The sequence below is a fragment of the Neophocaena asiaeorientalis genome, unplaced genomic scaffold (assembly GCF_003031525.2).
Source record: "Neophocaena asiaeorientalis asiaeorientalis breed wild unplaced genomic scaffold, Neophocaena_asiaeorientalis_V1.1 scaffold487, whole genome shotgun sequence".
Lineage (NCBI taxonomy): Eukaryota > Metazoa > Chordata > Mammalia > Artiodactyla > Phocoenidae > Neophocaena > Neophocaena asiaeorientalis.
Window position 1 is genome coordinate 215,278 of NW_020173398.1, and position 23,795 is coordinate 239,072.

Genomic DNA, 23,795 nt, shown 5'->3' on the forward strand with positions numbered 1-23,795 from the left:
GCATATAGTTGCTTGTAGTAATCTCTCATGATCCTTTGTATTTCTGCAGTGTCAGTTGTTACTTCTCCTTTTTCATTTCTATTTCTACTGATTTGGGTCTTCTCCCTTTTTTTCTTGATGAGTCTGGCTAATGGTTTATCAATTTTGTTTATCTTCTCCAAGAACCAGCTTTTAGTTTTATTCATCTTTACTATCATTTCCTTCATTTCTTTTTCATTTGTTTCTGATCTGATTTTTATGATTTCTTTCCTTCTGCAATCTTTGGATTTCTTTTGTTCTTTGTCTAATTGCTATAGGTGTACGGTTTGGTTGTTTATTTGAGATGTTTCTTGTTTCTTAAGGTACGATTGTATTGCTATAAACTTCCCTCTTAGAACTGCTTTCGCTGCATTCCATAATTTTTGTGTCATTGTGTTTTCATTGTCATTTGTTTCTAGGTATTTTTTGATTTCCTCTTTGATTTTTCCAGTGATCTTGGTTATTAAGTAGTGTATTGTTTAGCTTCCATGTGTTTGTATTTTTACAGATTTTTTCCTGAAATTGATATCTAGTCTCATAGCATTGTGGCCAGAAAACATAGTTGATAATGATTTCAATTTTCTTGAATTAACCAACACTTGATTTGTGACCCAAGATATGATCTATCCTGGAGAATGTTCCATGAGCACTTGAGAAGAAAGTGTATTCTGTTGTTTTTGGATGGAATATTCTATAAATATCAATTAAGTTCTTCTTGTCTAATGTGTCATTTAAAGCTTGTGTTTCCTTGTTTATTTTCATTTTGGATGATCTGACCATTGGTGAAAGTGAGGTGTTAAATTCCCCTACTATTATTGTGTTACTGTTGATTTCCTCTTTTATGGCTGTTAGCATTTGCCTTATGTTTTGAGGTGCTCTATGTTGGGTGCATAAATATTTACAATTGTTATATCTTCTTCTTGGATCGATACCTTGATCATTATGTAGTATCCTTCTTTGTCTATTGTAATAGTCTTTGTTTTAAAGTCTATTTTGTCTGTTATGAAAATTGCCACTCCAGCTTTCTTTTGATTTCCATTTGCATGGAATATCTTTTTCCATCCCCTCACTTTTACTCATATGTGTCCCTAGGTCTGAAGTGGGTCTCTTGTAGACAGCATATATACGGGTCTTGTTTTTGTATCCATTTAGCAGTCTATGTCTTTTGGTTGGGGCATTTAATCCATTTACATTTAAGATAATTATCAATATGTATGTTCCTATTACCATTTTCTTAATTGCTTTGGGTTTGTTATTGTAGGTCTTTTCCTTCTCTTGTGTTTCCTGCCTAGAGAAGTTCCTTTAGCATTTGTTGTAAAGCTGGTTTTGTGGTGCTGAATTCTCTTACCTTTTGAAATGAAAGGTTTTAATTTCTCTGTCAAATCTGAATGAGATCCTTGCTAGGTAGAATAATCTTGGTTGTACATTTTTCCCTTTCATCACTTTAAATATGTCCTGTCACTCCCTTCTGGCTTGCAGAATTTCTACTGAAAGGTCAGCTCTTAACCTTATGGGGATTCCCTTGTATATTATTTGTTTTGTTTCCCTTGATGCTTTTAATATTTTTTCTTTGTATTTAATTTTTGATAGTTTGATTAATATGTGTCTTGGCATGTTTCTCCTGGGACTTATCCTGTATGGGATTCTCTGCACTTCCTGGACTTGATTAATTATTTCGTTTCCCATATTAGGGAAGTTTTCAATTATAAACTCTTCAAATATTTTCTGTCTCTTTCTTTTTCTCTTCTTCTTCTGGGACCACTATAATTTGAATGTTGGTGCAGTTAATGTTGTCCCAGAGTTCTCTGACACTGTCCTTAATTCTTTTCATTATTTTTTCCTTTATTCTGCTCTGCAGTAGTTATTTCCACTCTTTTATCTTCCAGGTCACTTATCCATTCTTCTGCATCAGTTATTCTGCTACTGATTCCTTCTAGAGAATTTTTAATTTCATTTATTTTGTGGTTCATCATTGGTTTTTTTTTTTTGCTCTTTTGTTCTTCTAGATCCTTGTTAAACGTTTCTTGTATTTTCTCCATTCTATTTCCAAGATTTTGGATTATTATTCTGAATTCTTTTTCAGGTAGACTGCCTATTTCCTCTTCATTTGTTAGGTATGGTGGGTTTTTACCTTGTTCCTTCATCTGCTGTGTGTTTTTCTGTCTTGTCATTTTGCTTAACGTAGTGTTTTGGGGGTCTCCTTTTCACATGCTGCAGGTTCGTAGTTTCCGTTCTTTTTGGTATCTGCCCTCAGTGGCTAAGGTTAGTTAAGTGGGTTGTGTAAGCTTCCTGGTGGAGGGGACTAGTGCCTGTGTTCTGGTGGATGAGGCTGGATCCTGTCTTTCTGGTGGGCAGGTCCGCAGCTGGTGCAGTATTTTGGGGTGTCTGTGACGTTATATGATTTTAGGCAGCCTCTCTGCTAATGGGTGGGGTCGTATGCCTGTCTTGTTAGTTGTTTGGCATAGGCTGTCCTGCACTGTAGCTTGCTGGTCGTTGAGTGGAGCTGGGTCTTGTCATTGAGATGGTGATCTCTGGGAGATTTTTGCCGTTTGATATTACATAGAGCTGGGCGGTCTCTTGTGGACCAATGTCCTGAACTCGGCTATCCTGCCTCAGAGGCACAAGCCTGACACCTGGCCAGAGCACCAAGACCCTGTCATCCACACGGGTCAGAATAAAAGGGAGAAAAAAAGAAAGAAAGAAAAAGAAAATGAAGTTATTAAAATAAAAATAATTATTAAAAATAAAAAAGTAATTTAAAAAAAGAAAGGAAGAAATAAGAAAGCAAACAAACCAAAAAACAAATCCACCAATGATAAGTGCTAAAAACTAAACTAAGAAAAAAAAAAAAGAGATAGAACCAGCCTCAATTTGGGATGATTTGTTGTCTGTTCAGGTATTCCACAGATGCAGTGTACATCTAGTTGATTGTGGAGATTTAATCCGTTGCTCCTGGGGCTGCTGGGAGAGATTTCCCTTTCTCTTCTTTGTTCACACAGCTCCTGCGGTTCAGCTATGGTTTTGGCCCCGCCCCTGCGTTTAGGTCACCTGAGGGCGTCTGTTCCCGCTCAGAAAGGATGGTGTTAAAGTAGCAGCTGATTCAGGGGCTCTGGCTCACTCAGGCCGGCGGTAGGGAGGGCGTACAGATGCGGAGCGAGCCTGCGGCGGCAGAGGCAAACAGGATGTTGCAGCAGCCTGAGGCGCGCCGTGCGTTCTCCTGGGGAAGTTGTCCCTGGATCATGGGACCCTGGCAGTGGCGGACTGCACAGGCTCCCGGGAGGGGAGGTGTGGAGAGTGACCTGTGCTCGCACACAGGCTTCTTGGTGGCGGCAGCAGCAGCCTTAGCATCTCATGCCTGTCCCTGGGGTCCGCGCTGATAGCCGCGGCTCGCGCCCGTCTCTGGAGCTAGTTTAGGCGGCGTTCTGAATCTCGTCTCCCTGCGCACCATGAAACAAAGAGGCAAGAAAAAGTCTCTTGCCTCTTTGGCAGCTCCAGACCTTTTCCCAGACACACTCCCAGCTAGCCGTGGTGCACTAACCCCCTTCAGGCTGTGTTCACGCCACCAACACCAGTCCTCCTCCTGGGATCCGACCGAAGCCCAAGCCTCAGCTCCGAGCCCCCGCCCGCCCTGGCACGTGAGCAGACAAGCCTCTCAGGCTGGTGGGTGCCGGTCGGCACCGATCCTCTGTGCAGGAATCTGTCCGCTTTTCCCTCCACACCCCTGTTGCTGCGCTCTCCTACGTGGCTCTGAAGCTTCCCCCTTCCGCCACCCGCAGTCTCTGCCTGCCAAGGGGCTTCCTAGTGTGGGGAAACATTTCCTCCTTCACAGCTCCCTCCCACTGGTGCAGGTCCCGTCCCTATTCTTTTGTCTCTGTTTTTCTTTTTCTTTTTTTTTCTTTCTCCCTTCCCAGGTACGTGGGGAGTTTCTTGCCTTTGGGAGGTCTGAGGTCTTCTGCCTGCGTTCAGTAGGTGTTCTGTAGGAGTTGCTCCACATGTAGATGTCAAGGCACCTCTTAAATTTCCATTTTCCACATGAAGTAGTTGAGGCTTCCTGAGGTAAGATGTCCGCAGCAATAAAGCCAGTAAATGACAGAGCCAGAATTCAAAACCCCAGATTCTCAGACTCCAAATGCCATATTCTTTTCCCTAGACATGTTCTTTAAAAGAAAATCCAAGAGGATGGCTAGAGATTTGCCCCCTGGTGTCTTCAGAGGCTCTCAAGACAGCTCCGCAGGAGACGCTAGGAATCTTCAGTTCTCATCACCTTTGACCGAGGTCTCCCTTCATTGTGAACTAATTAGCTCCTTGGTTCCATTACCTTGCCTCTCTCAGTCTCCATAGAGGAAAATGGCATTTTTAAAATGTGATGGAAAGCCATTTCTGCCAGCTGTGGTCACAGGGTTAATTATTATCTCTGTGCTGGATGAGGCAAGTCTTTTGGAATATTTGATGTATCAGTGATGACAAAAAGTCCAGCAAACACTTGAGGGAGGGTCAGTGTCTTCACTCAGGCAAGGAAAGTGTCTTTTCAATAATACCCCCTAATCATTGTCACCTGTCTCCGCTGAGACCTGGTGCAGCAGGGATGGGTGGAAGAGGCACAGATTCAGAGTTACCCCAATTTTTTGTGTTTGAGAGTCATGCCCAGGAATGAGAAGCCAGAAAAGGAGAAGGCTGTACATCTTCCTTTTTTCTCTTTTTACCTGTATGACATATGGTAAATTGCCTATCTTTACAGAGTCTCAGGATCTTGGTAAACTAGAAATTCATAGCATGCAGTAAGCACTGAAGCATGCATTTTTTTAAATCGAGGTGAAATTCTGACAACATACAATTAACCTTTTTAAAGTGCACGATTGAGTGGCATCAAATGTATTCACAATGCTGTGTAATCATCACCTCTCTCTAGCTTCAAAACATTTTCATCACCTCAGAAGAACATGGGTACCCATTAGCTCCCCAGTCACCCCTCCTCTACCCCCTGACCAACACTAATCTACTTTCTGTCCCTATAGATTTGCTTATTGTGGGTATTTCATATAAAAAGAGTCATACAGGGACTTCCCTGGTGGGCCAGTGGTTAAGACTCTGCATTTGCACTGCAGGGGGGCACGGGTTCAATCCCTGTTTAGGGAACTAAAATCCCACAAGTCACGTAGTGTGGCCCAAAAATAAATAAAGAAAGAAAGACCAAAAAGAATCATGCTATATATGACATTTCCGTATGGTTTCTTTTACCTACAGTAATGATTTTGAGGTTCATCCATCTTGTAGCATATAACAGTTTTTCAACCCTTTTTACAATTGAATAAAATTCCACTGCATGGATTTACCACACTTCGTTTATCCACTCATCAGTTGATGGACATTTGGGTTGTTTCCACCCTTTGGCTACTGTGAATAGTGCTGCTGTGAGCATTCATGATCAAATATTTACATTTTAATGATGAATACTATTATTAATCATGTATATTAATTATATAATTAAGTAAATACTATTTATTTAATCCTATTAAGTTATATTTTTAAATATAGTTGACCCTTGAAAAACACAGGCAAACTGTGAAGGCCCACTTGTACACGGATTATTTTCAATAGTAATACTACAGTGCTACACGATACACATTTGGTTGAAACTGAGAATTCAGATCCTCAGATTAGGAGGAACAACTGATATGGAAGGCAGACTCTAGGTTATATCTGGATTTTCAACTGTGTGGGGCTCAGTGCCCCAACCTCTGCATTGTTCAAGGGTGAACTGTACTGTTATTAACTCTTTATATTAACACTAATTATCATAATATAAATATATGTTAATAGAATAATATTATTTATACTAATAAACATGTGATTTGCCCACAGAGCCAGTCAGACCCAGGCACAAGAAGACTGCTCACTCCTTGATTTCTCCCTATTAAAAAAAGAAAAGAAAAAAAGATGGGAATTCCCTGGTGGTCTAGTGGTTAGGATTTGGCCTGTCACTTCTGTGGCCCAGGTTCAATCCCTGGTGGGAGAACTGAGATCCTGCGAGCCACGTGGTATGGCCAAAGAAAAGAAAAAAGAAAATTCAAGAGTACTGCACAAATTTTTCTGTTTATTCATTCTGTTTATTCTATGATATTTTGCATCTGGTTTCTCCAAGTTTCATCTGGTCTTCAAGAAATGACTTACCACTGCTATCTCAGAGTTAAATAATCCATTTAGCTATCTCTTTGTTGAAGAGACTTCCTTAAACTCTGGAAATAATAAGCTTGGTTATATTGTCAGTCATTCTGATATGAAACTTCTCTTAATTTATCTTAATAATCTCTATCATATACAGAAATTTTCTCTCTCACTCTGTTAGACCCAGACTTTCTCAACCTACATTCCAGTCTGGTATTAGCATAAATGGAACTAACTTGTTATTATAACCGTTAACAATTTCATCATGACTAGCAAATATAATAGTAGCCGCTACCTTCGGTCCTATAACTACAGCCACGTTAACTTCTCCAAACCTTCCATGCATGTCCTTTCATAATTTTGTTTCTTTGCTCATGCAGTGCCACTCACCTGAAATACCTTTTCCTCCATTTCTTCACCTGACAAACTTCCTTTCATCCTTTAGGATGCAACTGAAAGAAATTTTTGTGATGCTATCCCAGATACCTCAAGCTGAGTTGCTTGCTTAAATTGTTGTATTAAGGTTCTATCGTCCTACTGGGGAAGAGATCAAGATGATGGAGTAGGAGGTGGTGGAAATCACCTTACCCCATGAACACATCAAAAGTACATCTAGGGCTTCCCTGGTGGCGAAGTGGTTGAGAGTCCGCCTGCTGATGTAGGGGACATAGTTTCGTGCCCCGGTCCGGGAAGATCCCACATGCCGCAGAGCACTGGGCCTGTGAGCCATGGCCACTGAGCCTGCGCGTCCGGAGCCTGTGCTCCGCAACGGGAGAGGCCACAACAGTGAGAGGCCCGCATACTGAAAAAAAAAAAAAAAGTACATCTAGGGCTTCCCTGGTGGTACAGTGGTTGAGAGTCCGCCTGCCGATGCAGGGGACGCGGGTTCGTGCCCCGGTCTGGGAGGATCCCACGTGCCGCGGAGCGGCTGGGCCCGTGAGCCATGGCCGCTGAGCCTGCGCGTCCGGAGCCTGTGCTCCGCAATGGGAGAGGCCACAACAGTGAGAGGCTGGCATACTGCAAAAAAAAAAAAAAAGTACATCTACATGTGGAAAAATTCTCACTGAAAACTAACTGGAGACTGGCAGAAAGACTCCTGTACAACCAAGGCTGTAAGAAAGTTCCACACAGAATCAGGTAGTAAGGGAAGAGAAATAATCAGGTTGGGACCTGTGCCCCTGGAAGGAGACTCAGAAGAGGAGGGGGATTGCACAGGAAGAGATCCTCCCTGGGCAGTGAGTGGTTCAAGCCACATACTGGGCACCCCAGCCCTGGGATCTGACACAAGGAACACAAGTCTACTTGGCTGGTTGATGGGCCATTGAGACTAACAGGAAGGCTGTGGGAAGCCTGGACTCTGCTCTTGAGGAACACGTACATGCTTGCGTAATCCCAAAACAGGGCATAGAGGGCAGATTGAAAGTGCACAGGATGTTAACGAGTTTCCTGCAACCATGCCAGCACGTGCCACAGCCCAAGGCAAGTGCCTGCTCCAGCCCCACTTGCTTCATGACACAGCTGCACACTGGGGTAAGGGCTGCTGAGACTGAGAGGAGAGCTCAGCTGTGAGGGACAAAGGTGGCTCAGACCCAGAGCAGCATCTGACCAAGGCAGGGGCATCCATTACTGGTGATTATGCAGACAGTACCCCAGAAGAAGTCCAGGTTTCTGACTGTTGCTGGGACTGCCACAGCCCACTCCAAGACCTACCTGAGCACATGAACCAGTCACTCTTGCTCCAGCTCTGCTCCCCTCTGGGGCAAGGGTGCTACTGTGGGATGGGGAAAGGAGCACACATTTAAATGGAATAGAGCCAGCTGGGAAATGAGCCTCAGGGCTTCTTCTTCAGAAACTTGGGACAGGACCCCACCCCCAATAGGGTAGTGCTGGCCACTGAGAAGAGGAAAAGCCCCAGGTCACACGTGGCTCTGGCCCTGCCCCTCCATCTCCAGCCCCACATCCTACCAAGGTGATAGCTGCCAACACACCCTGGGGAAAGATGTGGCCTGTGCTCATTTCAGATCTAATTCTCCCACCAAAGCCACTGGGAGTGTGCAGACAGCATAGGGGCACTCCCATATAAAGACAGCCCTTCAAAACAGCAACAGGTAACTGTTTCACCTACTTTCATAGAGACAGAGAAAGTTAAGCAAAATGAGCAGACAGAGGAATTTGTTTCAATAAAAATAACAAAAGAAATCCCCCCAAAAAAACAATTAATGAAACAGAAATAAATAATTTACCAGAAAAAGAGTTCAGAACATTAGTAATAAGAATGCTAACTAAATTATGGAGAGGAATAGATGAACACATGGAGAAATTTAACAAAGAACTAGAAAATATAAAAAAGAACCAGTCAGAATGGAAGAATACAACAACTGAAATGAAAAACACACTAGAAGGGGGCTTCCCTGGTGGCTCAGTGGTTGATAGTCCGCCTGCTGAGGCTGGGGACACGGGTTCGTGCCCCGGTCTGGGAAGATCCCACATGCCGCAAAGCGACTGGGCCTGTGAGCCATGGCCGCTGAGCCTGCGCGTCCGGAGCCTGTGCTCTGCAACAGGAGAGGCCACAACAGTGAGAGGCCCGTGTACCGCAAAAAAAAAAAAAAAAAAAAAAAAAAAACACTAGAAGGAAGTAACAGCACACTAGGAGATACAAAAGAACACATAAGTAATCTGAAAGATAGAATAATGGAAATTATCCAATCAGAACAGAAAAAAAAAAAAAAGAAAATAGTTTAAGGGACCTCTGAGACAACATCAAGTGTACCAGCATTCACATTATCAGGGTACCAGAAGAAGAAGAGAGAGATAAGGGGGTCAAAATGTATTTGATGAAATTATGGCTGGAAACATCCCAAACATGAAGAAGAAAACAGATATTCAAGTACAGAAAACACAGAGTCCCAAATAAGATGAATCCAAACAGACCCACACCAAGACATATCACACTTAAAATGACAAAAGTTAGTTAAAGAGAGCATTCTAAAGGCAGTAAGAGAAAAACAAAGAGTTATAAATAAGAGAATGCCCATAAGGTTGTAAGCTGATTTTTATGCAGAAAATTTGCAGACCAGAAGGGAGTGACATGATATATTCAAAGTGCTTAAAGCAAAAAACCTACAGCCTAGGAACTCTAAACAGCAAGATTATCATTTAGAATTGAAGGAGAGGTAAAGAACTTCTCAGACAAGCAAAAATTAAAGGGTTCATCAATACTAAACCTATTCTAAAAGAAATGGTAAAGGGTCTTCTCTAAGTAGAAATGAAAATGTTATAATAAGAAGTATCTATAGGAAAGGAAAAATCTACTGGTAAAAGTGAAAATATATAAAAAGGCTAAGAATCAACCTCTTAAGCTAGTACAAAGATTAAAAGAAAAAAAGCTAAAATCAACTATAACTACAATAATTAGTATAGGAATAAACAGGAAGATGTAAAATATGACATCAGAAACATAAAATGTGGGGGAGGGAACTTAAAATTGGAGATCTTTTAGAATGTGTTTAAACTTAAATGACTATCAGTTTAAAACAAGTAGATATTGTTATTGGTCAAAATACATGAACCCCATGATAACCACACATCAAAAACCTATAATAAGGGCTTCCCTTGTGGTGCAGTGGTTAAGAATCTGCCTGCCAATGCAGGGGACACTGGTTCGAGCCCTGGTCCAGGAAGATCTCACATGCCACAGAGCAACTAAGTCTGTATGCTACAACTACTGAGCCTGTGCTCTAGAGCCCACGAGCCACAACTACTGAGCCCATGTGCCACAACTACTGAAGCCCATGTGCCTACAGCCTGTGCTCTGCAACAAGAGAAGCCACCACAATGAGAGGTCTGTGCACCACAATGAAGAGTAGCCCCTACTCACCACAACTAGAGAAAGCCTGCTCACAGCAATGAAGACCCAATGCAGCCAAAAAATAAATAAATAAAATAAATTTATTTTTTAAAAAACTATAATAAATACACAAAAACTAGAGAGAAACAAACACAAGTACACCACTAAAGAAAAACATCAAACCATAAGGGAAGAAGCTAAAACAAGAATAGAACAGAGAAGAACTACAAAAACAACCAGAAAACAAGTAATAAAATTGCAATAAGTATACATCTATCAATAATCACTTAGATGTCAATGGACTAACTACTCCAGTTGAAACACAGAGTGGCTGATTTGATTTAAAAAAAAAGAAAACCAAGACTCACCTATATGCTGCTTACAAGAGACACTTCAGAGCTAAAAAGACACAGAGACTGAAAGTGAAGGTATGGAAAAAGATATTTCATGCAAATGGAAATGACAAGAAAGCAGAGGTAGAAATACTCAGACCACAGACTTTAAAACAAAGTCTATAGCAAAAATAAAAAGAAGGGTATTATATAATGATAAAGGGATCAATACAAGAAGAGAATATAACACTCATTAACATCTAGGCACCTAATACAGGATCATCTAAATATAGAAAGCAAATATTAACAGACATAAAGGGAAAATTTGACAATAATACAATAATAGTAAGGGACTTGAACATCCCAATTACATCAGTGGACAGAAAATCCAGACAGAAAATCAATAAGGAAAAAGTGGTCTTAAATGACACATTAAACCAGTTGGACTTAATAGATATTCCATCCAAAAACAGCAGAATACACATTCTTTTCAAGTACACAGGATAAATCTCATGCTAGACCACAAAACAAATCTCAACAAATTTAAGAGGATAGAAATTATATTAAGCATTTTTTTTTGAACCACAATGCTATAAAACTAGAAATCGATTACAGGAAGAAAAGTGGGAAAAGCACAAACATGAACACTGAAAAATATGCTACTAAGAAACCAACAGGTCAATGAAGAAATCAAAAAGGAAATCAGAAAATACATCCAGACAAACAAACAAAACCCCACAACTTTCCAAAATCTTTGGGATGCAGCAAAAGCATCTGATAAACTTCTAATAAGGAAGTTTATAGCGATACAGGCCTAACTCAAGAAACAAGAAAAATCTCAAATAACCTAACCTACCATCTACAGGAATTAGAAAAAGAAGAGCAAACAAGCTCAAAGTCAACAGAAGGCAGGAAATAATAAAGATTAGAGAGGAAATAAACAGTGATTAAAAATGAATAGGAAAAATACAGTGAAAATAAGAGCTGTTTTTTTTAAGATAAACAAAATTAATAAACATTTAGCCAGGTTCATCAAGAAAAGAAGAGAGGACCCAAATAAACAAAATGAGAAATGAAAGAGGAGAAATAACAACCAGTATCACAGAGATTTTTAAAAATCATAAGAGAATATTATAGTTACGTGCCCAAAAATTAGACAACCTAGGAGACATGGACAAATTTCTATAAATGTACAACCTTCCAAGACTGAATCAGGATGGTGAAAATGAACTTCTAATTTTAAAAAACTCCCAGCAAACAAAAGTCCAGGACTGAATGGCTTCACAGAGGAATTCTACAAAACATATAAATAAGAGCTTTCCTTCTCAAACTATTCAAAAAAATTGAAGAAGATGGAAAATTCCCAAATTCATTCTATGAGGCCACCATTACCCAGATAACAAAAAGAAATAAAGATACTACAAAAAAAAGAAAATTACAGGCCAATATCTCTGATGAATACAGATGAAAAAATTTTCTCAATAAAATATTAGCAATCTGAATTGAACAATATATAAAAAGGATAATACAGCATGAACAAGCAGGATTTATCCCAGGGATGTAAAGATGGCTCAATATCCACAAATCCATCAATGTGATATGCCACGTTAATAAACTGAAGCATAAAAACTATATGATCCTCTCAATGGATATGGAAAAAGCATTTGACAAAATTCAACATCTATTCATGATAAAAACTCTCACCAAAGTTGTTATAGAGGGAACACATATCTCAATATAATAAAGGCCATATATGAGAAACCCACAGCTAACATCATACTCAATGGTGAAAACCTGAAAGCCCTTCCTCTAAAATCAGAAACAAGACAAGGATGCCCAATCTTGAAGTTTCTATTTAACATAGTATTGGAAGTCCTAGCCACAGCAATCAGACAAGAAAAAAAAAAAGTCATCCAAATTGGAATGGAAGAAGTTAAACTGCCACTATTTGTAGATGACATGATAATATATATAGAAAACTCAAAAGTTTCCACCAAAACATTATTAGAACTAATAAATGGATTCAGTTAAGTTGCAGGATTAAAGATTAATATACATAAATCTATTGCTTTTCTATACACTAATAATGAACTATCAGAAAGAGAAAGCAAGAACACTACCCTGTTTAAAATCACATCAAGAAAGATAAAATATCTAGAAATAAACTTAACCAAGGAAGTGAAAAACCTATACTCTGACAACTATAAAACATTGATAAAGGAAATTGAAGAGGATAAAAAGAAATGAAAAGATATCCCATACCCTTGAATTGGAAGAATTAATATTGTTAAAATAGCCATATTACCCAAAGCAACCTACAGATTTAATGCAACACTTCCCTATCAAAATACTCATGACATTTTTTACAGAACTAGAACAAATAATCCTAAAATTTTTATGGAACCACAAAAGACCCCAAATAGCCAAAGTAATCTTGATATAAAAGAATAAAGCTGAGGTATCATGCTCCCTGACTTCAGGCTATACTACAAATCTGCTGTAATCCAAACAACATGGTATTGGCACAAAAACAGGCACAAAGATCAATGGAACAGAATAGAGAGAACAGAAATAAACCTCCACATTTGTGGCCAATTAATCTACAACAAAGGAGGTAAGCATATACAGTGGAGAAAAGACAGTCTCTTCAATTATTGGTGCTGGGAAAACTGGACAGCAACATGTAAAAGAATGAGAATAGAACATTTTCTCACACCATACACAAAAAAACTCAAAATGGATTAAAGACCTAAATGTGAGCCCTGAAAACATAAAACCCCTAGAAGAGAACACAGGCAGAACACTCTTTGACAAAATTGTAGCAATATTTTTGTGTCTGTCCCCTAAGGCAAAAGAAACAAAAGCAAAAATAAACAAATAGCACCTAATTAAACTTAAAAGCTTTTGCACAACAAAAGGAACAATCAACAAGATGAAAGACAACCTACTGAATGGGAGAAAATATTTGCAAATTATATAACTGATAAGGGATTAATATCCAAAATATATAAATAGCTCATACAACTCAACATCAAAAAAAAACTCAATTAAAAAATGGGGAGAAGACCTGATAGATATTTTTCCAAAGAAAATATACAGATGGTCAATAGGCACATGAAAAGATGCTCAACATAGGTAATCACCAGAGAAATGCAAATCAAAACCAATGAGAGATCACCTCATACCTCTCAGAATGGCTATCATATAAAATAGGAGAAAAAACACGTAGGCCAGGATGTGGAGAAAAGGGAACCCTCATACACTGTTGGTTGGAATGTAAATTGGTGTAGCCACTATGGAAATCAGTATGGAGGTTCCTAAAAATATCAAAAATAGACCTACCATGTGATCCAGTAATTTCACTCCTATGTATTTATCCAAAGAAAATGAAAACAGTAATCCAAAAAGATATATGCTCCTCATGTTCACTGCAACATCATTTACAATAGCCAAGATTTGGAAGCAACTTAAGTGCACATCAGTAGAAGAATGGATAAAGAAGTTGTATATATATAATGAAATATTACTCAGTCATAAAAAATAATAAAATCTTGGATGGATCTGAGGGTATTATGCTTAGTGAAATAAGTCAGACAGAGAAAGACAAATAGTCTGTCATAACTTGCATGTAGAATATTAAAAAATAAAACAAATGTATATAAAAAAAACAGAAACAGACTCAGAGATATAGAGAAAAAAGGCTGAGTGCCAGTGGGGACAGGGAAGGGGTGGAAAAGCAAGATAGGGGTTGATGATTAAGAGGTACAAACTACTATGTATAAAATAAATAAGCAACAGGAAATATAGTACAGCACAGGGAATATAGTGATTATTTTGTAATACCTTTAAAAGGAGTATAATCTATTAAAATATTGAATCAGTATGTTGTATACCTGAAAATAATATATCATGTAAATAAATTATACTTCCATAATTAATTAGTTAGTTAAATATCTGGGAAGTGAAGAAAGTTTTTTAAAAATTCTATTGTCCTATTATTTACAAATTATATTGCAAATGTCGGCTTAATTGTCTGTTTCCACTACTGGGCAGTAAGTTGAGGTTAGGATTGATGTATTTGTCATCTATTGATATGTAATATCTTATGCAAGGCTTGGCACAGAATAGGTATTCAGTAAAATTTAAGTTCTGAATAGGTGAAATTGTGTAGATATAATATATATGTATTTTGAAATAAATATATCCTCTGCAATGTGCTTTATGTAGGATCTCCCACTTTCTTTTCTCTTCCTGCCTATTCATTATATAAAGATATATGAAATGTTCAAAATGTCAAGCCAGGCCTTGGCAAAATCAATGAGTCCTTTTTTATTTCATAGTAGGATCATTTTTACTCAGCCACTCATCTGACTTACCTACTTTACCAACATTATTTTCCAATTTTAAAGTATGATTAACATTATTTTCAGGATATTAATTTGCTAGAAGTATCCTTTGGTCATTTTTCCCCACATCTTTTTCCCAGTTTTTGTAGGACCCTCAGCTTGGCCCTTCTATATCCTTCCCTGACTCCCAGGCCCTTTTTTTCTTTGCCTGTTCTGTCTCCCAGGATGCACTGAATGTTGTAAAATTCTCTAGAGGGGAAAAGCACAAGTTTAATCCTAGTCTTTCAAACTTAAAGGAGTGTCTCTTCCTTACACTAAAACCACCTAACTCTTTTAGAGAATATAAGCAAAACACAGTGGAATAAATGCAGTCATTCATTATGAACAAAAAAACTGAACCAATATAAGAAAGGACCTCATAGGTAGATGTGTATGAGATAGCACAGAGACTAAAACACAGACCCTGAATCCAACCAAATCTAGGTTGAAATTCTAGATCTACCACTTTCCGTCTGAATTACTTCAATTTCATCATTCATAAATTTGATATAAATATTATACCTATATAGGGACTTCCCTGGTGGCCCAGTGGTTAATAATCTGCCTGCCAATGCAGGGGACATGAGTTCAATCCCTGGTCCAGGAAGATCCCACATTCTGTGAAGCAACTAAGCCCAAGAGCCACAACTACTGAGACTGTGCTCAAGAGTCCATGAGCCACAACTATTGAGCCCACGCTCTGCAACTACTGAAGCCCACTTGCTTAGAGCCCATGTTCCACAACAAGAGAAGCCATCACAATAAGAAGCCCGTGCACTGCAATGAAGAGTAACCCCTGCTCATCACAACTAGAGAAAACCAACATGCAGGAACAAAGATCCAATGCAGCCAAAAATAAATTTAAAATTAAAAAAAAATTATACCTATATCATAAAGTTGTTGTACCTGCCAATTTTCTAGTACCATGGCCTTGGATACCTGTCAAGTAAGACATTTCAGCAAGTTTTTTCCAATTCTAAAATATCCTGTGGTTTTTTTGCCTCACATGTTTCTCTATTTCTTCTCTTGGTTGCTTCCTTAGATTTATAAGAGAGAAGGAGCTAAGTATTGCTGTTTATGACCAGCATTTTAGGTTTGCCATTGATTGACCTTTCTTGCCTCCTAAGTTCCACATCCTCACAGGCACATACACAAGAACTAACTATAGCCCTCCAAAAACTCTCAAAGCAGCTAAACTGCTTTCTTTTGGATAGAGATATTCCTAGACAGAAGATTAGATTGAATATTGTCTTCACTATATCAGAAACAGTTGTTTCTTGTCTTCCAGGTGATAAAGCATCAGAGAAGGTAACTGAAATTTTACTCAGCAATGTTTTAAAACTCACTAGAAAATTGTGATTACTTATATGTTATTCCACTTAAAATATGGAGATTTTTAAAGGAGAATTCAAAGGGAAATCAAACAATATAAACCTAATATCTAAAATCTTTTTAAAAATTAGAATGAATGAAAAACTATACACCAAGAAACTGGACAACCTAGATGAAATGGAAAAATTCTGAGTCACATACAACTTACTGACTGAAGAAATTCAGAAATTTCTTACTGAATCAGGAAGAAATAAAAAATCTGAAGAGACTAATTACTAATAAGGAGATTGAATCAGTAATCAAAAATCTACCAGCAAAAAAAATCCCAGGACCAGATGGCTTCACTGGTAATTTTATCAAACATTTAAAGAAGAAATAACACCAATTCTTCTCAAACTGTTAAAAAAAATCAAAGAGGAGGAAACATTCCCAATTTCATTTTATGAAGCCAGCGTTTTTCTGATACCATAACCAGAAAAGGATATTACTAGTAAAGGAAACTACTAGCCATTACCCCTGATGAATATAAATGTAAAAATTTCTCAGTAAAATACTAGCAAAACAAATTCAGCAGCACAGTAAAAGGACCATACACCATGATCAACTGTGATTTATCCCTGAGATGTAAGGCTGGTCCAACATACACAAATGAATCAATGTGATACATCACATTAGTGGAATGAAAGAAAAGAACCATATTATCATCTAACTAGAAGTAGAAAAAGCATCTGACAACATCCATTCATGATAAAAACTGTTAACAAATTAGGCATAGAAAGAGCATTCCTCAATATAATAAAGGCCATATATGATAAGCCCATAGCTAACATCATACCCAATGATGAAAGGTTGAAAGCTTTTCCTCTAAGATCAGAAAAAAGACAAATGTGCCCACTCTCACCACTCCTATTGAACATAGTAGTAGAAGTCCTAGGTAGGGCAATCAGGCAATGAAAAGAAATTTAAAGAATCAGAATTGGAAAAGAAGAAGTAAAATTGTCTCTATTTGCTGATAAATATTTTATATAGAGAAAATACTAAAAACTCAAGCAAAGAACTGTTAGATTTAATCAACGAATTCATTAAAGTTGCAGGATGCAAAATTAACATACAGAAAAACTGTAGCATTTTTATACATAAACAAAGAATTTTCAGAAAAAGACTAAAAGAAATTGATCCCGTATACAATTGCATAAAAAATAATAAAATACTTAGTAATAAATTTAACTAAGGAGTTGAAAGAAGTCTACTCTGAAAACTAAAAAACATTGATGAAAGAAATTGAATAAGACATTAATAAATGGAAAGGATCCTGTGTTCATGAATCAGAAGAATTAATATTGTTAAAACAGTAATACTACCAAAGGCCAACACTAGCTTGGGAACCTGTCCTCATGCACCAGTGGGTGGACACCAGGCTATGGACCACCTGAGCCCTAAGCTGGCCCACCAGCAGGTGGACAACAGACTAGAGACACCTTGATACCCACAGCCAGCAGCCCAAAGATCTAACACCAACCACCAGTGGTTCAGCACTAGCCTTTGAAAGAGGCCTTGCCCACCAACAGACAAACACCAGTTCTAGGTTTCTAGGACTTCAGCCAGTTCCCCTGGCATGCTGACCCACCTACAAGCAGCCAGCAGTCCCTGAATAAAGCAGGACCTGGCAACCAAATGGGCCAGGAGCCAGTCACACTCATCAGTGTGCCCACAATAATAGTTGGACCCACAGAGAGCCCATTCAGCCCACATAGGAGACACCACTAGAGCATATAGCTCTGGTGAACAGAGGGGAGTGTGCTGCTGGAACCTACAGAATGTCTCCTACATAAGGTCACTTCTCCAAGATCAGGAAATGTAACTGACCTACCTAATATATAAAATAAAAATAGATAATCAGGCCAAATGGAGTGACAGAGAAAAAATTTTTAATGAAGGAAGAATACAAAACACCAGAAGAACTAAGCCAAATGGAGATAAGCAATTTGTCCCAAAATAGTTAAAGCTAATGATCAAAAAGATGCTGAATAAACTCAGGAGAAGATTGAACGAACAGGGTGAGAACATTAACAGAGAGTTAGAAAATATTAAGAAGAACAAAACAGAGATGAAGAATATAATAACTCAAAAAATACACTAGAAGGAATCAACAATTGATTAGATAATACAAAGAAATGGATAAGTGAACTGGAAGACAGAGTAGTAGAAATCACTCAAGTTGATCAGAAGAAAGAAAAAATTTTAAAAACATGAGGACAGTTTCAAAGACCTCTAGGACAAAATTAAATGTACTAACATTCCCATTATAGGGGTCTCTGAATGAGAAAAGAGAGAAAGGGGTTGATAACATACTTGTAGACTTAATAGTTGAAAATCTCTTTAACCTGAGAAAGGAAGCAGTTATCTAGGTGAAGGGAGCACAGAGAGCCACAAAGAATATCAACCCAAAGAAGACAAATCAAGGCGCATTGAATTAAAATGGAAAAAGTTAAGGACAAAGAGAGAATATTAAAAGCAGCAAGGGAAAAAGCAACAAGTTACATACAAGGGAACTCCTGTAAGACAATCAGCTGAATATTCAGCAGAAACACTGCAGGCCAAAAGGGAACGGTACAATAATTTTAAAGTAATGAAAGAGAAAAACCTACAACAAATAATACACTACCTGACAAGGATATCATTCAGATTTGAAGGAAATATAAACAGTTTTACAGACAAGCAAAATCTAAAAGAGTTCACTACTATCTAACCATCTCTACAGGAAATCTTAAAGGGACTCTTTTAAGTGGAAAATATCCCAACTAGAAATATGAAAACTTAAAAAGGAAAAATCTCATTGGTGAAGGTAAAGATAGTAGATGAACCACTTACAAAATTAGCAGGAAGATTAAATAACAAAAATAGTAAAATAACCTATATCCACAAAAAGTAGTTAGAAGAAACAAAAAAAAACAAATAGATGAAAAGCATGATGTCAAAAACATTAAAAGAGGCAAGGGGAGTAAAAAATGCAGTGTTGTTAAAATGTGCTTGAACTTAACAGCATCAATGTAAAATACTCATGGATTTACAAATATTGCTTTACATAAATATCATGATAACCATAAACCAAAAATCTCAAATAGATACACACAAAAAAAGAGAAAGGAATCCAAATGTAAAATTAAACATGGTTATCAAATAACAAGGGAAGAGAGAAGAACAAAGAAGAAGAAAGGAACAAAAAATAATTTTTTTTTTTTTTTTTTTTGCGGTACGCGGGCCTCTCACTGTTGTGGCCTCTCCCGTTGCGGAGCACAGGCTCCGGACGCGCAGGCTCAGCGGCCATGGCTCACGGGCCCAGCCGCTCCGTGGCATGTGGGATCGTCCCGGACCGGGGCACGAACCTGTGTCCCCTGCATCGGCAGACAGACTCTCAACCACTGCACCACCAGGGAAGCCCCCAAAAAATAATTTTTAAAAATTGAAAAACAATTAACAAAATACCAATAAGTACATACCTATCAGTAATTCCTTTAAATGGAAATGGACTAAATGCTCCAATAAAGTGATATAGAGTGGCTGAGTGGATAATAAAACCAAGACCCATACATATGCTGCCTACAAGATGCTCACTTCAGATCTAAAGACACACTCAGACTGGAAGTGAGAGGATGGAAAAGGTATTTCATATAAATGGAAACAAATGAAAGCCAGGTTATGTATACTTAGACAAAATAGACTTTAAAACAAAGACTATAGTAATGCACCAAACATAGGAACGCTTATTGTATATATGTATTACAGAAAATTTTATTGATGTAAAGGAAGAAATTGACAGTAACATAATAATAGTAGAGGACTTTAACTTCCAACTTACATCAATGGACAAATCACCCAGAGAGAAAATCAATAAAGAATTACTGGCCTTAAATGACACATTAAACCAGATGTAATTAATTGATATATAGAGAGCAACCATAAGCAACAGAGTGCACTTTATTTTCAAGTGCATATGGAACATTCTCCAGGATAGATCACATGCTAGGCAACAAAACAAGCCTTGGTAAATTTAATAAAAGTGAAATCATATCAAGCATCTTTTCCAACCACAACACAATGACAGTAGAAATTAACAATAAGAAAAAAAAAACTGAAAAAAAGCTGACAAACATCTGGAGACTAAACAATATGCTACTAAATAACCAATGCATCACTGAAGAAATCAAAGAGGAAACTAAAAATTACCTAGAGTCAAATGAAAATGAAAACATAACAATCCAAAACCTATGGGAAGCAGTAAAAAGCAGTGCTAAAAGGGGAGTTTGTAGAGATAAAAGCATACCTCAGGAAACAAGAAAAATCTCAAATAAACAACCTAACCTTACACCTAAAGCACCTAGAGAAAGAAGAACAAACAAAACCCAAATTTAGTAGAAGTAAAGAAATCATAAAGATCAGAGCACAAATAAATAAAGTAAAGACTAAAAACTCAGTAGAAAAGATCAATGAAACTAAAAGTTAATTCTTTGAAAAGATTTTTTTAATGATACCTTTAGCCAGACTCATCAAGAAAAAGGGAGAGGGCCCAAATCAATAAAATCAGAAGTGACAAAGGGGAAGGTACAACTGACACCACAGAAATAGAAAGGATCATAAGAGACTACTATGAACTACTATACACCAATAATATGGACAACCTAGAAGAAATGGACAAATTCTTAGAAATGTACACTCTCCCAAGACTGAGCCAGGAAGAAATAGAAAATTTGAACTGACCAATTACCTGTAATGAAACTGAATCAGTAATTTTAAAACTCTGAACAAATAAAAGTCCAGGACCTGATGGCTTCACAGGTGAATTCTATCAAATATTTAGAGAAGAGTTTGCACCTTTCCTGAAATTATTCCAAAAATTGCAGAGGAAGGAATATTTCTGAACTTATTCTATGAGGCCACCATCACCCTGATACCAAAACCAGACAAAGATATCACAGAAAAAGAATATTACAGGCCAATATCACTGATGAATCTAGATGTAAAAATCCTCAACAAAATATTAGAGCAACCTGAATTCAACAATACAGTAAAAGGATTATACACCACAATCAAGTGGGATTTGTCTCAGGGATGCAAGAATTTTTCAATATCCACAAATTAATGTGATATACCACATTAACAAATTGAAAAAATAAAAACCATATGATCATCTCAATAAATGCAGAAAAAGCTTTTGACAAAATTCAATACAATTTATGATAAAAAATCTCCAGAAAGTGGGCATAAAGGGAACCCATCTCAATATAATAAAGGCCATATACAAAAAACCCACAGCAAACATCATTCTCAATGGTGAAAAACTGAAAGCATTTCCTCTAAGATCAGGAACAAGACAAGGATGCTCACTCTTGCCAGTTTTATTCAAAATAATATTGGAAGAGCTAGCCACAGCAGTCAGCCAAGAAAAAGAAATTTTAAAAATCCAAGTTGGGAAGGAAGAAGTAAAACTTTCACTGTTTGCAGATGACATGATACCTCACATAGAAAATCCTAAAGACATCATCAGAAAACTACTAGAGCTCAGCAACAAAATCTGTGAAGTTGCAGGATACAAACTTAACATACAAATATCTATTGCATTTCTATACACTAACAATGAACTATCAGAAACAGAAATTAAGGAAACAATCTCATCTGCCATCACATCGAAAGGATAATATACCTAGGAATAAACTTACTTAAGGATGTAAAAACCTGTACTCAGAGAACTATAAGACACTGATGAAAGAAATTAAAGACAACACAGATGGAAAGATATATTGTGTTCTTAGACTGGAAGAATTAATATTGCTGAAATGAACATACTACCCAAGGCAACCTACACATTCAATGTAATCCTTATGAAAATACCAAGAGCATTTTTCACAGAACTAGAACAAATAATTCTAAAATTTGTATGGAAATACAAAGACCCCAAGTAGCAAAAACAATCTGGAAAAAGAAGAGCAGAGCAAAAGAAATCACGCTTCCTGACTTCAGGCTACACCCCATAGATCAATGGAACAGAATAGATTCCAGAAATAAACCCACGCACTTATGGTCAATTAATCTCTGACAAAGGAGGCAAGAATATACAATGGAGAAAAGACAGTCTCTTCAATAAGTGGTGCTGGGAAAACTAGAAAGCTACTTGTAAAAGAATGATATGAGAACATTTTCTCACAACATACTCAAAAACATTCAAAGTGGGTTAAAGACCTAAATGTAAGACTGGAAGCCATAAAACTCCTAGAAGAAAAAATAGGCAGAACATTTTTTGATATAAATCATAGCAATATTTTTTGGGTATGTCTCCTAAAGCAAAGGAAATAAAAGCAAAAATAAACCAATGGGGACTTCCCTGGTGGTGCAGTGGTTGAGAGTCCGCCTGCCGATGCAGGGGACACAGGTTCATGCCCCAGTCCGGGAAGATCACACATGCCGCGGAGCGGCTGGGCCCGTGAGCCATGGCCGCTGAACCTGTGCGTCTGGAGCCTGTGCTCCGGAACGGGAGAGGCCACAGCAGTGAGAGGCCTGCGTATCACAAAATAAATAAATAAATAAACCAATGGGACCTAATTAAACTTAAAAGCTTTTGCATAACAAAGGAAACCACTGACAAAACAAAAAGACAATCAACTGAATGGGAGAAAATATTTGCAAATGAAAGACCGATAAGGGGTTAATATCCAAAATGTACAAGGAACTCATCACCAAAAAAAAAAAAAAAACCTATTAAAAACTATGCAGGGTGTTGGCCTTGTTCTCCGCTTTTCTGTTTTTCTTTTTGCAGATGCTGCCCTGCTCTCATCAGCCTCTGGCCCGCCATCTCCTTGAGTCCTAACACCACGCCTTCAATTAAGTTGCAGAGTTCTGGTGAAGAGATATTTGAAGTTGATGTTGAAATTGCAAAACAATCTGTGACTATTAAGACCATTTTGGAAGACTTGGGAATGGATGATGAAGGAGATGATGATCGAGTCTGCTTGACAAATGTTAATGCAGCAATATTAAAAAAAAAGGTCATTCAGTGGTGCACTCACCACAAGGATGATCCTCCTCCTGAAAGTTGACCAAGGAATATTTTTGAGCTTATACTGGTAGCAAACTACTTAGACATCAAAGGTTTGCTTGATGTTACCTGCAAGACTGTTGCCAATATGATCAAGGGGAAAACTCCTGAGGAGATTCGAAAGACATTCAATATCAAAAATGATTTTACTGAAGAAGAGGAAGCCCAGGTACGCAAAGAGAACTAGTGGTGGGAGGAGAAGTGAAATTTTGTGTTTGATGCTGTAACACTGTAAAGATTGTTCCAAATACTAGTTGAACTGCTTTGTTTATAATTGTTAATATTAGAAAAACAGTCTAATGCAGCAGCAAATCCGTTGTATTAGCAGAATGTTGCCCTCATTACATGTGTAGTTTCAGTACAGATTCCAAACTTATGTCTCAGTTTCTTCTAGTATGGCCAAAAGTTCTTTTTTCTTTGCTCTGAATAAAATTGAACTGTAGGTTCTCTATAGAAAGTGGCATTTTGGGCTTTCCCTCTTTTTGTAAAGCAATTTCTGCCTAGTTTATTGTCCAGTTAGATTTAGTTTAGTGACTTGGCATTGTAAATAAAACAACTTGCAAAAAATTTTCTGAAATAGAATTAACATATTATCTTTATGAGTTGGAAACTGGAAAAAGGCTACT

At 37.7% G+C, this 23,795-nt stretch overlaps 1 pseudogene; it reads left to right on the forward strand.

The window, feature by feature from the left end:
* LOC112401062 (S-phase kinase-associated protein 1 pseudogene) overlaps nt 1-23,374 on the forward strand; it is a 35,628-nt pseudogene extending 12,254 nt beyond the window's left edge.
* Nucleotides 23,375-23,795: the final 421 nt, after the last annotated feature.